Raw genomic sequence first — 13,349 nt, 5'->3', positions numbered from 1 at the left:
TGTGCTGGACCGAAGCTGAGGGAACCCAGTCTGTGCTGGACCGAAGCTGAGGGACCCCAGTCTGGACTGCACTGGAGCTGAGGGGCCCCAGACTGGACTGGACTGAAGCTGAGGGGCCCCAAACTGGACTGGACTGAAGCTGAGGGACCCCAGACCCCAGTCTGGACTGAAGCTTGTAATTTTTGTTCTTTTGTTAAGCATCAATAAACTTTTTTAAAAAAAAATCTATTTAGCTTTTGGTTTTGGTTTTTTCCCTCCCCCCCCCCAAAGTTGCTGCTGGGAGAGGTGTGAGTGGGGCCAGCAGGGGGCGCTCTCACCCTGTGGTCTGTGTGAGTCCTGATGCCCCAGTATAGTGACGGGGGACACTGGACTGTAAACAGGCGCCGTCCTTCGGATGGGAGGTCAAACCAAGGTCCTGACTCTCTGTGCTCATTAACAATCCCGGGGTGTCTCTGGAGAAGAGTAGGGGTGTTACCCCAGTGTCCTGGCCTGATTCCCCCCCTGGTCTTGACCCATCATGGCCTCCTACTCACCCCCCTCTCTGAACTGGCTCCATCCCTCTGTTCCCTCTGCTGTGTGCTGAGCGGACTGGAGCATCATCCAGGTGGGGGCTGCACACTGGGGGGGCTGGAGGGGATCCCCCTGACCTGGGAAGAGCTCTGAGTGGAGAGTCCAGACGAATTAATTATTATTATTATTCGTGCTGCACTGGGCTTCAGTCCTGGCAGTGAGAGGGGGACTCTGTGATCAGTACAGATACTTATGACTGTATAATAATACACGATAGAAATGGAAAACAGGGTAGCGCTGTAGTCTCTTCGAAACGTTTTGAACTGTCAGAAGTAGTTTTCACAACCCGGACTCGTGAAGGTACAGGTCTTCTCCCATCGTCCGGAGCAAGGTGTATCGTGTCCTGGTGATTTCTCCCGTTTCGAACGGAGTTTAATGTCGCATTTCTACTTTATTAGAGAGAGGCACTGAACATCCTGTGATGGACTGGTGTCCTGTCCAGGGTGTGTGAGGGTGTGTGTGTCCTGTGATGGACTGGTGGATCACAATATTAATTCTCCTCCTTGATTCCCTCCTTCATCACCAGAGTGAAAGCGGGACACGGCAGTAAAAGCTCAGCCCTGCGGGTGGTAGTCCTCTCGGCCACACGGGGGTGCTGTGGCTCCACGGGGGGCGTTATGTTCAAGTCCCGCTGGGAATCGCACCGACGCGGGAGTTCGTGAACGTCCCAGACACCAAGAAAACGAGAGAGAAAAAAGGTCGTTTTCGGGGTTCAAGAAGCAACCCCGAGATTCAGGGAGTTTCCCCGCTGAGCTTACTCTGCCGAAAACACGCAGGTTTTATTTTTTTCCCGTGCCCCCCCCTCACACAGGCCGTTTCTGTAGCGTGAAGTTGTGTTTTTTTGCGCGGCGGTCGGTGAAGGGCGAAATTGTATTTATTTTTTTCCCACGGTTTGAAACAGAAACAGCCGGGTGGTGTTGTAGAGAGGTCGACGTGCCCGGTTTTCCTTGTCTGCGAAGCCCGTTTTTTTTGGGGGGGGTGGGGGGGGGTCGTGAGGTCCCACGCAGCGCTCGGAAAAGAAAATGACGTTTCTTTTCCCCGCAGGACGGGGGGGGGGGAACCCGTGTTTTTTGGACGTGGCGTGGCCCGAAATTTCCGCCCTTGGGCGCTAGAGGGGGGTGGAGTTTGGTCTTTCTTTGATTTGGGGGTCGGCGGGGGGGTCTAATTTCACTGAACCAAACCCCACGGAAACCCGTGTTGGACGTGGGGGTGCTGAATGCGCCCTCGACGTGATTTTGTCTTTAAATTCAAGTGCAGCTTTTGTAAGCCTTGGGCCGGATACAGCTGGACCCGTTTCCCCTGCCTGTCCGAGGTGGCGACTACCGGGGTCGTACAGGGACACCCGGCTGGCCGCCGAGAGTTGGGAAAAATAAAATGTCCACCCAAAAAAAAACAGCAACCGTGAAAAATGTCGGCCATTTTTGTTTCGCGGCCGAGCCGTGAGCGCGTTTGGGGCGACGTCACGGGGGCGTCACAATGAGCCGCCTGACGTCACAGAGCGGGGGCGGCGCCGGAGCCCCATGAGCTCAGAGGAGTGAAGAGAGAAGAGGAGGAGGAAAGCGCTATATAGTCCTTTCTAAACACGTGTTTCTTCCAATAAAGTTACTTCGACTTAGATCGTTAGTTTCAGCTTCAGAAACGCTCTTCAGAATCCCCGTGAAATCGGTAAGTCAGTCAAAAGTGAGAAATAACAAAATAAGTGGAGAAATAAGTTGTTTTTTTACCGTTACTCAACTCTTATGGGTGTGATCGTGCTGTAAAAAGATATTGAGAGGAGGTGCACCTCTACTCAGAGAGTGGTGGGGGTGGGGAACAAGCTGCCCAGCCCTGTGGTTGAAGCCGATACCCTGGCTTCTCTCCAGACACAGCTGAGTGAGCTCCTCCAGTCAGGACAGGAGGCTCTTCTGTACACAGAGGGTGGCGGGGGTGTGGAACAAAGCTGATAACCTGGCTCCTCTCCAGACACAGCTGGGTGAGCTCCTCCTGTCAGGACAGGAGGCTCTACTGTACACAGAGGGTGGTGGGGGTGGGGAACAAGCCGCCCAGCCCTGTGGTTGAAGCCGATACCCTGGCTTCTCTCCAGCCACAGCTGGGTGAGGTCCTCCAGTCAGGACAGGAGGCTCTTCTATACACAGAGGGGGGCGGGGGTGGGGAACAAGCCGCCCAGCTGTGTGGCTCCGCCCCCTCCCCTCCCCTCTGTGACTCTGCTTGTCTCGGCAGGACGATGGACCGACAGAGATGCCGCACGGCCGTGCGCGGTCGCAGCAGGACCCGAGCCTGGCGAGGCGTCGTAAGTCCACCCCTCCCGCCCGCCGTCCAGCGTCCAGCGTCCAGCCCTCCTCCGACTGACCTCTCCGCCCCCAGCAGCGCTCGCTGTATTATAATAATAATAATAATAAACTTCACTGATAGAGCACCTTTCACACACATAGCAGCGCAAAGCGCTTGACAGACCAGGTCTCACGGTAACACCTCCAGACGAGGAGAGACACTTCCAGTGGTGATCTTGACTGAGGACATGCCTCGGCTCAAGAGACAGGGTCGCGGGTCCATTATGGCCTTCTGAGAGCACAGATTGCCTCTGGACGTCCCAGACTCTTACTGGACACACTGTAGAGACTCACCTGTCCAGACTCTCACTGGACACACTGTACACACTCACCTGTCCACACTCTCACTGGACACACTGTACACACTCACCTGTCCAGACTCTCACTGGACAGACTGTAGAGACTCACCTGTCCACACTCTCACTGGACACACTGTAGAGACTGCCCAAGGCCTCTAGTCTCGACACGACTGGGCTGGGCTATGTGGTCAGAGCTGTCTTGGAGATGAGCAGTTTGGCGTCTTCACAGGTCACACCGGTCAGGCCGAACCCGGACTGGCAGCGGGAGAGATCCCGGCCCAAGTCCCGGTGCTTTTCCGTAAGTCTGACCCGGTCGCCTTCCGCGAGACTGGACCGGCCGCCCTGTGGTGGACCCGGTGCCCCACATCTACCCTACAGCTCCCCACACTGACCCCTAAACTCCTGATACCCTACAGCTCCCCACACTGACCCCTAAACTCCCGATACCCTACAGCTCCCCCCACTGACCCCTAAACTCCCGATACCCTACAGCTCCCCACACTGACCCCTAAACTCCCGATACCCTACAGCTCCCCCCACTGACCCCTAAACTCCCGATACCCTACAGCTCCCCACACTGAACCCTAAACTCCCGATACCCTACAGCTCCCCACACTGACCCCTAAACTCCCGATACCCTACAGCTCTCCACACTGACCCCTAAACTCCCGATACCCTACAGCTCCCCACACTGAACCCTAAACTCCCGATACCCTACAGCTCCACACACTGACCCCTAAACTCCCGATACCCTACAACTCCACACACTGACCCCTAAACTCCCGATACCCTACAGCTCCCCACACTGACCCCTAAACTCCCGATACCCTACAGCTCCCCCCACTGACCCCTAAACTCCCGATACCCTACAGCTGCTCACACTGACCCCTAAACTCCCGATACCCTACAGCTCCCCACACTGACCCCTAAACTCCCGATACCCTACAGCTCCCCACACTGACCCCTAAACTCCCGATACCCTACAGCTCCACACACTGACCCCTAAACTCCCGATACCCTACAGCTCCCCACACTGACCCCTAAACTCCCGATACCCTACAGCTCCACACTCTGACCCCTAAACTCCCGATACCCTACAGCTCTCCACACTGACCCCTAAACTCCCGATACCCTACAGCTCCCCACACTGACCCCTAAGCTCCCGATACCCTACAGCTCCCCACACTGACCCCTAAACTCCCGATACCCTACAGCTCCCCACTCTGACCCCCACAGTCCTGATGGCCGAGAGGTCTCTGCTTGCTGTAGTGATTGAGTGAGCTCTGTGGACCTGATCTCTGTCTTGTGTCCTCGTTTCCAGCGTCTTCTAGTGGTCCGGCATTTCACACGACCTGAAGGTGAGATCTGGGGAGGAGACAGAGCACCCCCTAACACCCCTGAGCTGGGTTACAGGGTAAGACAGCTTCTTACTGTTGGACACACCTGTCCACACTCTTACTGGACACACTGGACACACTCGCCTGTCCAGACACTTACTGGATACACTGGACACACTCACCTGTCCGGACTCTTACTGGACACACTGTACAGACTCACCTGTCCACACTCACCTGTCCAGACTCTTACTGGACACACTCTCACTGGACACACTGTCCACACTCACCTGCCAACACTCTCACTGGACACACTGTACACACTCACCTGTCCAGACTCTCACTGGACACACTGGACACACTCACCTGTCCAAACTCTCACTGGACACACTGTACACACTCACCTGTCCACACTCTCACTGGACACACTGTACACACTCACCTGTCCAGACTCTTACTGGACACACTGTACACACTCACCTGTCCACACTCTCATTGGACACACTGTACACACTCACCTGTCCAGGCGTAGTCTCTGCTCCTCATCCCCCCTGCGTTGTGTCTCCCCCTCTCCCCGCTGGACAGAATCCTGTGGTGTCTTCCTGTTTCCCCGAGCTCGTCCAGAAGCTGGAGAGGGCGGCCGAGCTGCAGCTGGAGCTCCCGGGGTCGCCCTGCTCGTCCCGCTCAGGCTCGCCCGGCTCGTTCCGCTCGGTGTCCCCCCCCCTCCTCGCCCGAGAGCCCCCTCCGCTCCCCGCCCCCGGCCCCCCCCTCCAGCCCCCTCAGGCCCCTGCCCGCCCCGCCCTGCCGCCCCCCCTTCCTCGCCGCCATGCCCCTCGAGCCCCCCCTGCTGCCCGGGGCGGTGCCCCTGCCCCTGCCCCCACCCGTCCTGCCCCCCATCGCCCGCCCGGCCCCGCCAGGCCCCGCCTGGGGCTCCCCGGTGCGGAGGGCAAGGAGAGAGGCTGAGATGTCTGACGAGGCAAGTGGGGCAAAGTCCGTCTGTCCGTCTGACCTTCTGTCCGTCTGTCCGTCCATCTGTCCGTCTATCCTTCAGTCCATCTGTCCCTCTGTCCATCTGTCCTTTTCTCTGTCCTGTCCTTCTGTCCTTTTCTCTGTCCTTCTGTCTTTCTGTTCTTTTCTGTGTCCATCTGTCCTTCTGTCCATCTGTCTTTCTGTCCTTTTCTCTGTCTTTTTGTCCATCTGTACTTCTCTCTTTCTGTCTTTCTGTCCTTCTGTCTGAGTCTCTCTTTTTCTCTGTGTCTGTCCCTCTCTCCCTGTCTCTCTCCCTGTGTCTTTCCATGTCTCCCTGCTCTCTGTCTATCCTGCGTTGTCCCAGCTGGGTCTCTCTCCCTGTGTCTCTCCGTGTGTCTCCCTGCCTGTCTCTCTGTCTGTCCTGCGTTGTCCCAGCTGGGTCTCCCTCCCTCCTCTCTCTCCGTGTGTCTCCCTGCTCTCTGTCTGTCCTGCGTTGTCCCAGCTGGGTCTCTCTCCCTGTGTCTCTCCGTGTGTCTCCCTGTCTGTCTCTCTGTCTGTCCTGCGTTGTCCCAGCTGGGCCTGTCTCCTCTGCTCTCTGACTTCAGCTCTGTTCGCCGATGTCCCACCAGCCCGTCTCTCTCTAAGCCTGTCTCTTGACTTGCAGGAGGAAGAGGAGGTGGAGACAGCTCTTCCGGCAGGAGAGAGGAAGGAGGTCAGTGCTGGTCCCACCCTGCCCCCTGTCCTGTCTGTGGTGGAGTTTTGCCGTCTTGTCTGTCCCTGGGTCTCAGTGTCTCTTTCAGCCCTGTCTGTCAGTGTCTCTCTCGGCCTGCTGTCTGCCTGTCCCTGCCTCTCTGTCTCTCTCTATTTCAGCCCTGACTGTCAGTGTCTCTCTCCTCCTCCTCTCTGTCCTCAGTGTGTCTCTCTCCTCCTCCTCTCTGTCCTGTGGTGTCCAGTGGGTCAGTATTAGTGGGCTACACCCAGGCTCACTCACTGCGAGTGTGATCTCAGCAGAGTCTCTGTGCTCTTGGGACACTTGACTCACCTATCTATCTCTTTCTTTCCCTGTGCTGTCCCTCTCCTGCCCCCTCTCTCCCTCCTCGGACTCCAGCTGGAGGAGGTCCAATCACCACCTCCTGTGAGACAGAAGAAAAAGAAGGTGGGTAATGCTCTGATCCTCTCTTTACTCCTGTCCAGTGTCCAGTCAGTGTGTCTGTATGAACCCCTCTCTCTCTCAGTGCAGTGTTCATGTACTGGAGTGTCCAGTCAGTGTGTGTGTATGAACCCCTCTCTCTCTCAGTGCAGTGTTCATGTCCTGGAGTGTCCAGTCAGTGTGTCTGTATGAACCCCTCTCTCTCTCAGTGCAGTGTTCATGTCCTGGAGTGTCCAGTCAGTGTGTCTGTATGAACCCCTCTCTCTCTCAGTGCAGTGTTCATGTACTGGAGTGTCCAGTCCGACTCTTAACGTGACTCTCCTGTCTCTGCTTCAGAAGCGCCGATGCGTCTTTTTGATGTCCCTGAGCTGCGTGTCGGTGGAGACAGAAGATCAAGACGAGCCGATGGAGGTGGCGGAGCCTGTAGCTCAGGAGAGAAAGAGCGAGGGAGAGGAGGAGCAGGCTGCCGGGAAGGACAAGAAGAGGAAGAGGAGGAGCAGGTGAGCAGACAGGGGGGCGCCGCCCGGTCATGTCTGTGATTCAAGGAGGAGTCTCCTCTTGCTGTTTGATGTCATGGTGACGTGTGTGTCTATGTCCCTCACACCTGCAATAACAATATTCTTTCCAGGTTCCTTTCCTGGTTCTGTGCCTGCTAACATCTGGACTGGACTGGACTGGACTGGACTGGACTGGAGCTGAGGGACACCAGACGACTGGACTGGAGCCTAGGGACACCAGACTGGACTGGACCGGAGCTGAGAGGCACTAGACTGGACTGGAGCTGAGGTACACCAGACTGTGCTGGACCGAAGCTGAGGGACCCCAGTCTGGACTGAAGCTGAGTGACCCCAGACTGTGCTGGACCGAAGCTGAGGAACCCCAGTCTGTGCTGGACCGAAGCTGAGGGACCCCAGTCTGTGCTGGACTGAAGCTGAGAGACCCCAGACTGTGCTGGTCTGAAGCTGAGGGACCCCAGACTGGACTGCACTGGAGCTGAGGGACACCAGACTGGACTGGACTGGAGCTGAGGGGCCCCAGACTGGACTAGACTGGAGCTGAGAGGCCCCAGACTGGACTGGACCAAAGCTGAGGGACCTCAGGCTGTGCTGTACCGAAGCTGAGGGACCCCAGTCTGTGCTGGACCGAAGCTGAGGGACCCCAGACTGGACCGAAGCTGAGGGACCCCAGTCTGTGCTGGACCGAAGCTGAGGGACCCCAGACTGTGCTGGACTGATGACCTTTTGTTAAGCATCAATAAATTTTTTTTTAAAAAAATCTGTTTAGCTTTTGGTTTTTTCCCTGCCCCCCCCCCCCAAAGTTGCTGCTGGGAGAGGTGTGAGTGGGGCCAGCAGGGGGCGCTCTCACCCTGCGGTCTGTGTGGGTCCTGATGCCCCAGTATAGTGACGGGGGACACTGGACTGTAAACAGGCGCCGTCCTTCGGATGAGACGTCAACAGACGTTAATGAGACTCATTAACAATCCCGAGGTGTCTCTGGAGAAGAGTAGGGGTGTTACCCCAGTGTCCTGGCCTGATTCCCCCCCTGGTCTTGACCCATCATGGCCTCCTTATCACCCCCCTCTCTGAACTGGCTCCATCCCTCTGCTCTCCTCCCCACTGAGAGCTGCTGTGTGCTGAGCGGACTGGAGCATCATCCAGGTGGGGGCTGCACACTGGGGGGGCTGGAGGGGATCCCCCTGACCTGGGAAGAGCTCTGAGTGGAGGGTCCAGACTTATTAATTATTATTATTATTCGTGCTGCACTGGGCTCCTGTCCTGGCAGTGAGAGGGGGACTCTGTGATCAGGACAGATACTTATGACTGTCTAATAATACACGATAGAAATGGAACACAGGGTAGCGCTGTAGTCTCTTTGAAACGTTTTGAACTGTCAGAAGAAGTTTTCACAACCCGGACTCGTGAAGGTACAGGTCTTCTCCCATCGTCCGGAGCAAGGTGAGAGGCCACCCCCTCGGGGCGCAGTATCCCCGATGCACCCCCCCCCACCACCCAAAACGACACACACTTCTGTGACGATTGGGAGACCCCGGTTCGACCAGCCCCTGCGGTGGAGGAAACGACCCGCTGGAGAGAACACGCAGACTCCACACAGAAGGGTCACCTCGGCATTTATTCCAACAGCAAAACAACACCAGAGAGAAACGGTCTCCGAAAGAGAAGCGTACACCGGGAAAAACACGACAGGGTCATTACAAATGGGAATAGGAGTTCTTTTTTTCTTTTCCGGACGTCAGCTGTATCGTGTCCTGGTGATTTCTCCCGTTTCGAACGGAGTTTAATGTCGCGTTTCTACTTTATTAGAGAGAGACACTGAACTTTGGGGAACGTGACATCCACCCAGTATTACTAGTAGATTGATAAATGTAAATGTTCTTTTTCCCCCTGTATTATATACCTCGCGAAATATAACGATGGCCAACTCCTTAAGTCGAAATTTAAACCCTTTTCACGCTACAAGACTCCGGACGTTTCCTTTTTTGTCCTCTTTGGCCTCCAAAATAAAAAAAAAAACTGGGATCCATCGTGGCGTTGCCAAATTAAAACGTCAACCACTTTTCGGGCTTTCGGAACTGTTTGTGTGGAGTCTGCATGTTCTCCTTGTGTTCTCCGAGTCCAAAGACAGGTTTTTGGGCTAATTGGCTTCTGGGAAAACTGGCCCTGGTGTGTGTGTGTCCTGTGATGGACTGCTGTACTGTCCAGGGTGTGTGAGTGAGTCTGTGTGTGTCATGTGATGGACTGGTGTCCTGTCCAGGGTGTGTGAGTGTGTGTGTCTGTGTGTCCTGTGAGGGACTGGTGTCCTATCCAGGTTGTGTGTGTGTGTGTCCTGTGAGGGACTGGTGTCCTGTCCAGGGTGTGTGTGTGTGTGTGTGTGTGTGTCCTGTGAGTGACTGGTGTCCTGTCCAGGGTGTGTGAGTGTGTGTGTGTCCTGTGATGGACTGGTGTCCTGTCCAGGATGTGTGAGTGAGTGTGTGTGTGTCCTGTGATGGACTGGTGTCCTGTCCAGGGTGTGTGAGTGTGTATGTCTGTGTGTCCTGTGATGGACAGCCTGGACACCCATGAGACACTGTCTTCCTCAGAAGACTCTCACGGAGGGCACACTGTCCCTAACCCGGGTCTAGAAGAAACTACAGTGATCTATAATTCCTGCGCCTCGGAAGGGGTTAAGACGTCTATGTCCGGCGCCCGCGCCCGCGGACCGGCGGTTCGGCGTCGCGCTCCGCAGCTCGAGCTTCGGTGCGAGGCAGGGCGGGAGGGAGTCGATGTGGCCTCGGCGCCATCTTTGCTGGTGAGTCAATTGTGACCGTTGCGGTACAATAAACCATCAATAAATCTTTTCCCACCCCGACAAGTATTTCTGTCGCGGCCCACGTCCCTTACAATCGACAACCTATAAAAAAACAGTAGCCCTTCGCAACATTACACGCCATTTTTTTATTTTAAACGTCCGTTAGATACGGAGGTGGCTCGATACCTGTCTTAACCTCGCCAGCGTCTTCAAACAGGCAAGTTAATTTTATTTGGGGTCCCTCAGAATTGTGACAGAAATGTCAGTGAACCACAATAAAAAACGAAACTTTTTTTTTAAAGGCGATGAATGGATTTTAAGAGTAACCGTGTAGCGACTGACGTAAGGAAAAAAAAGTTGTCTTTCCCTACGAAGACCTTTTGGTACAGGACTTTCTTTAAATATCAGTTGTGCATAGCGTTTTACAAAAAGTTGATGATGATCTTGGAGATAATTGCAAAGGAAAATTGAGATAACTACCAAAACATTACGTGTGAAACGACAGGACAGAACTTTGAACCCACAAAGAAACAAAGGTATGAAATATTGCCTCGTCATGGGGGGTTGATAATTGTAATAAGTGTTCCTAATTTTCGTAAAGAAATGTATACTATGGGAGTCACACGTGAGATTTAGTGTATATACGTTTCATATTGTGCATATATACGGGGTTAAAAAGTGGAATGAGTATGATTATAAACTCGGGTGTCCTATAATCAGATCATTTTTGAACAAGCTTTGATTAGACAGGTGAAAAACAACATCATAATATATTCTCACGTCTGAATATCAGCTTCTCCCCTCTGGCCAACATTTCAGGGCTCCCAGGTGTAGATCCCAAATTGAAACAAATATTCATTTGTTACCCAATTAAACAGTTAATAGAAGTGAGTGACCAGGGTAAATAAAGGTGGGTCAGTGTAAACTGTTTATTCTGGACCAGACTTTGTCATGTGTGATGTGTCATGACTTCTTATATTAAGTTTTATCTTTATATTTAGTTATACATGTGTAATAGATGCGATGTGTGTCCATAAAAAGGTTTCTCCAGGGGAAAATCAAGTTGGTTTTAAAACCGTGTTTCCTTTGTAGGGTACGTTTGCATTCCAAGTGTGGGGTTTTTGCCTTTTTATCATATTTTGGATGTGAATCCGTGGTATTTTTGCAGAGACAAGTTGCCTTTCTTATACGCAGAGGGATCTGCTCGTGAGATGTCCGCCCGGTCCATTTCTGAGCTCAGTATAAGGTGTAGAAAGCATGACTGTCATCATAACCCGCCTCTCACCCAGGTGTGGAATAATGTTGTGACTATTGCTTCAACAATAACATGCTGATTGCATGTTTCTAGATGGGTATAACAGAGATCTCAACTACTGAGGGGCTGAGCTATATAATTGCTAACACTTATATAGCGCTTTTCTGGACACCCCACTCAATGCGCTGCACAGGGAATGGGGTATCCCTCTACCGCCACCAATGTACAGCCCCCACCTGGATGATGCGACGGCAGCCATAGTGCGCCAGAACGCTCCCCACACACCAGCTCTCAGTGGGGTGGAGAGCAGAGAGATGAAGCCAGTTCAGAGAGGGGGGTTATTAGGAGGTCATGATTGGTAAGGGCCAATGGGAAATTTGGCCAGGACGCCTGGGTTACACCCCTACTCTTTTCGAGAGACGCCCCGGGATTTTTAATGACCACAGAGAGTCAGGACCTCGGTTTTACGTCTCATCCGAAGGACAGCGCCTGTTTACAGTATAGTGTCCCCCGTCACTATACTGGGGTATCAGACCGCAGGGTGAGCGCCCCCCTGCTGTCCCACTAACACCTCTTCCACCTCTTAGTAGCCAATGAAAAATGGTAGCTTCCTCAGAGACACCGCAGGAAGACAGGAGTTTGTGATGAAAGTTCGAGAGGGATGGCCACACCCTAGTTCGGTCAGACTCGGCTGTCGATATTTTAGCAATCACTCCTGACTCCTCTCCTGAAACACTGTCAATACTGCACGTGATCCCCCTCTCTCCCTCGCGTCCCTCTCCCACCCCGTCTCCACCTGTGTAGCTGCCCCCCCTGGTCACTCCTCCTCGCTGTGCAGGGGGGGGTCCCAGCCTCCTCGTCCTCTGGCCAGGAGCCCTCAGCCAAGCGGGTTCAGCCAGATCATCACTCCATGATCCTTTCAGTATGCTAAATTCCTGGTGTTGTTTTTTTTCTCCCCAGAAAACTGACTGTCCGCCCCACCTCTGCGCTAAGTGGACGATGAAGTCAGGTTCCAGTGTGCCTGGTGTTTACAGGTAATACTTCAGACTGGTCGGCCTCACCTCAGGGTGTCTGGGCGTTTGATATTATACAGTTGCAATGCTGAGGCCTGTGACTGTGATGCTGTAAGGCTACAGGAGTCTCTCTGGAGATCCTGAGTGATTTCCGGCGTTCGTGCGGAAACACAGCCCCACCCTCCCGCGGTGTCCAGTCCACAGAATTTCCTGGAGACGTGGTCTCGCCGATGGGCGACCCCGCCAGCGAGAGACTAGCTGAGGCACAATGTTCTGTATGGTTCAGTTAATTAGACGCGCACAGATGTTGAGCTCATCGTCCTTTTAATTGTGCCATCTATGCTAACTGTAGCAGAGATCGAACTATCAAGGTGACAGATCAATAATTTTAAATTAGATAGATGCATGATATTGCTAGCGCTGATGCAAGAGGCAAGTCAGAGGAACTGAACACAGAATGGATAGGAGTCGCAGTGAGTGAGAGAGGAATGAGCTAAATTATTTTTAATTTAAAAATAATTAAAACACTGAAGAACAGGAGACACAGTGAGAGAGAGGAGATCACAGGAAATACCTCAGTAACAAACATACTAACACACAGGACAGGAGACACAGTGAGAGAGAGAGAGGAGATCACAGAGAATCCCTCAGTAACAAACACACAGGACAGGAGACACAGCGAGAGAGAGGAGATCACAGGAAATACCTCAGTTTTAAGTGCAGACAACCGGACAGGAGACAGAGTGAGGAAGAGTAAATGAAACACAGTAGGATTGATAGGAGACGGGTTATGAAGAGATGGGACACACAGAGATGGAGAGAAGGGAGGCGACAGTTGAACTCGCTGGCTGAGTTAATTGACGCTGCTGTTTCTTTGGCAGATGAAGTCGGGGTCCAGAGTTTCGCTGACATGGCAGAACCGTCCCAGCTCGGTCTCCTCCCATTCCTGCAGGTCAGTGCCCCTTCAGTCAGACCCTGTGTTCGGGGAGACACACAGGGAAGTCGCACACTGTGACAAAAGGCTCCAGAGACATCGCCGAACCACAGAATAGCTCCAGAGCATTTGTGCACCTTTTGGAATTCTTCACGTATAGTGAAAGGTGAAAATAAAACCAAGAATGGG

This window comes from Lepisosteus oculatus, chromosome 14 (assembly GCF_040954835.1).
Source record: "Lepisosteus oculatus isolate fLepOcu1 chromosome 14, fLepOcu1.hap2, whole genome shotgun sequence".
Lineage (NCBI taxonomy): Eukaryota > Metazoa > Chordata > Actinopteri > Semionotiformes > Lepisosteidae > Lepisosteus > Lepisosteus oculatus.
Note: the sequence above shows the minus strand (reverse complement) of the source record.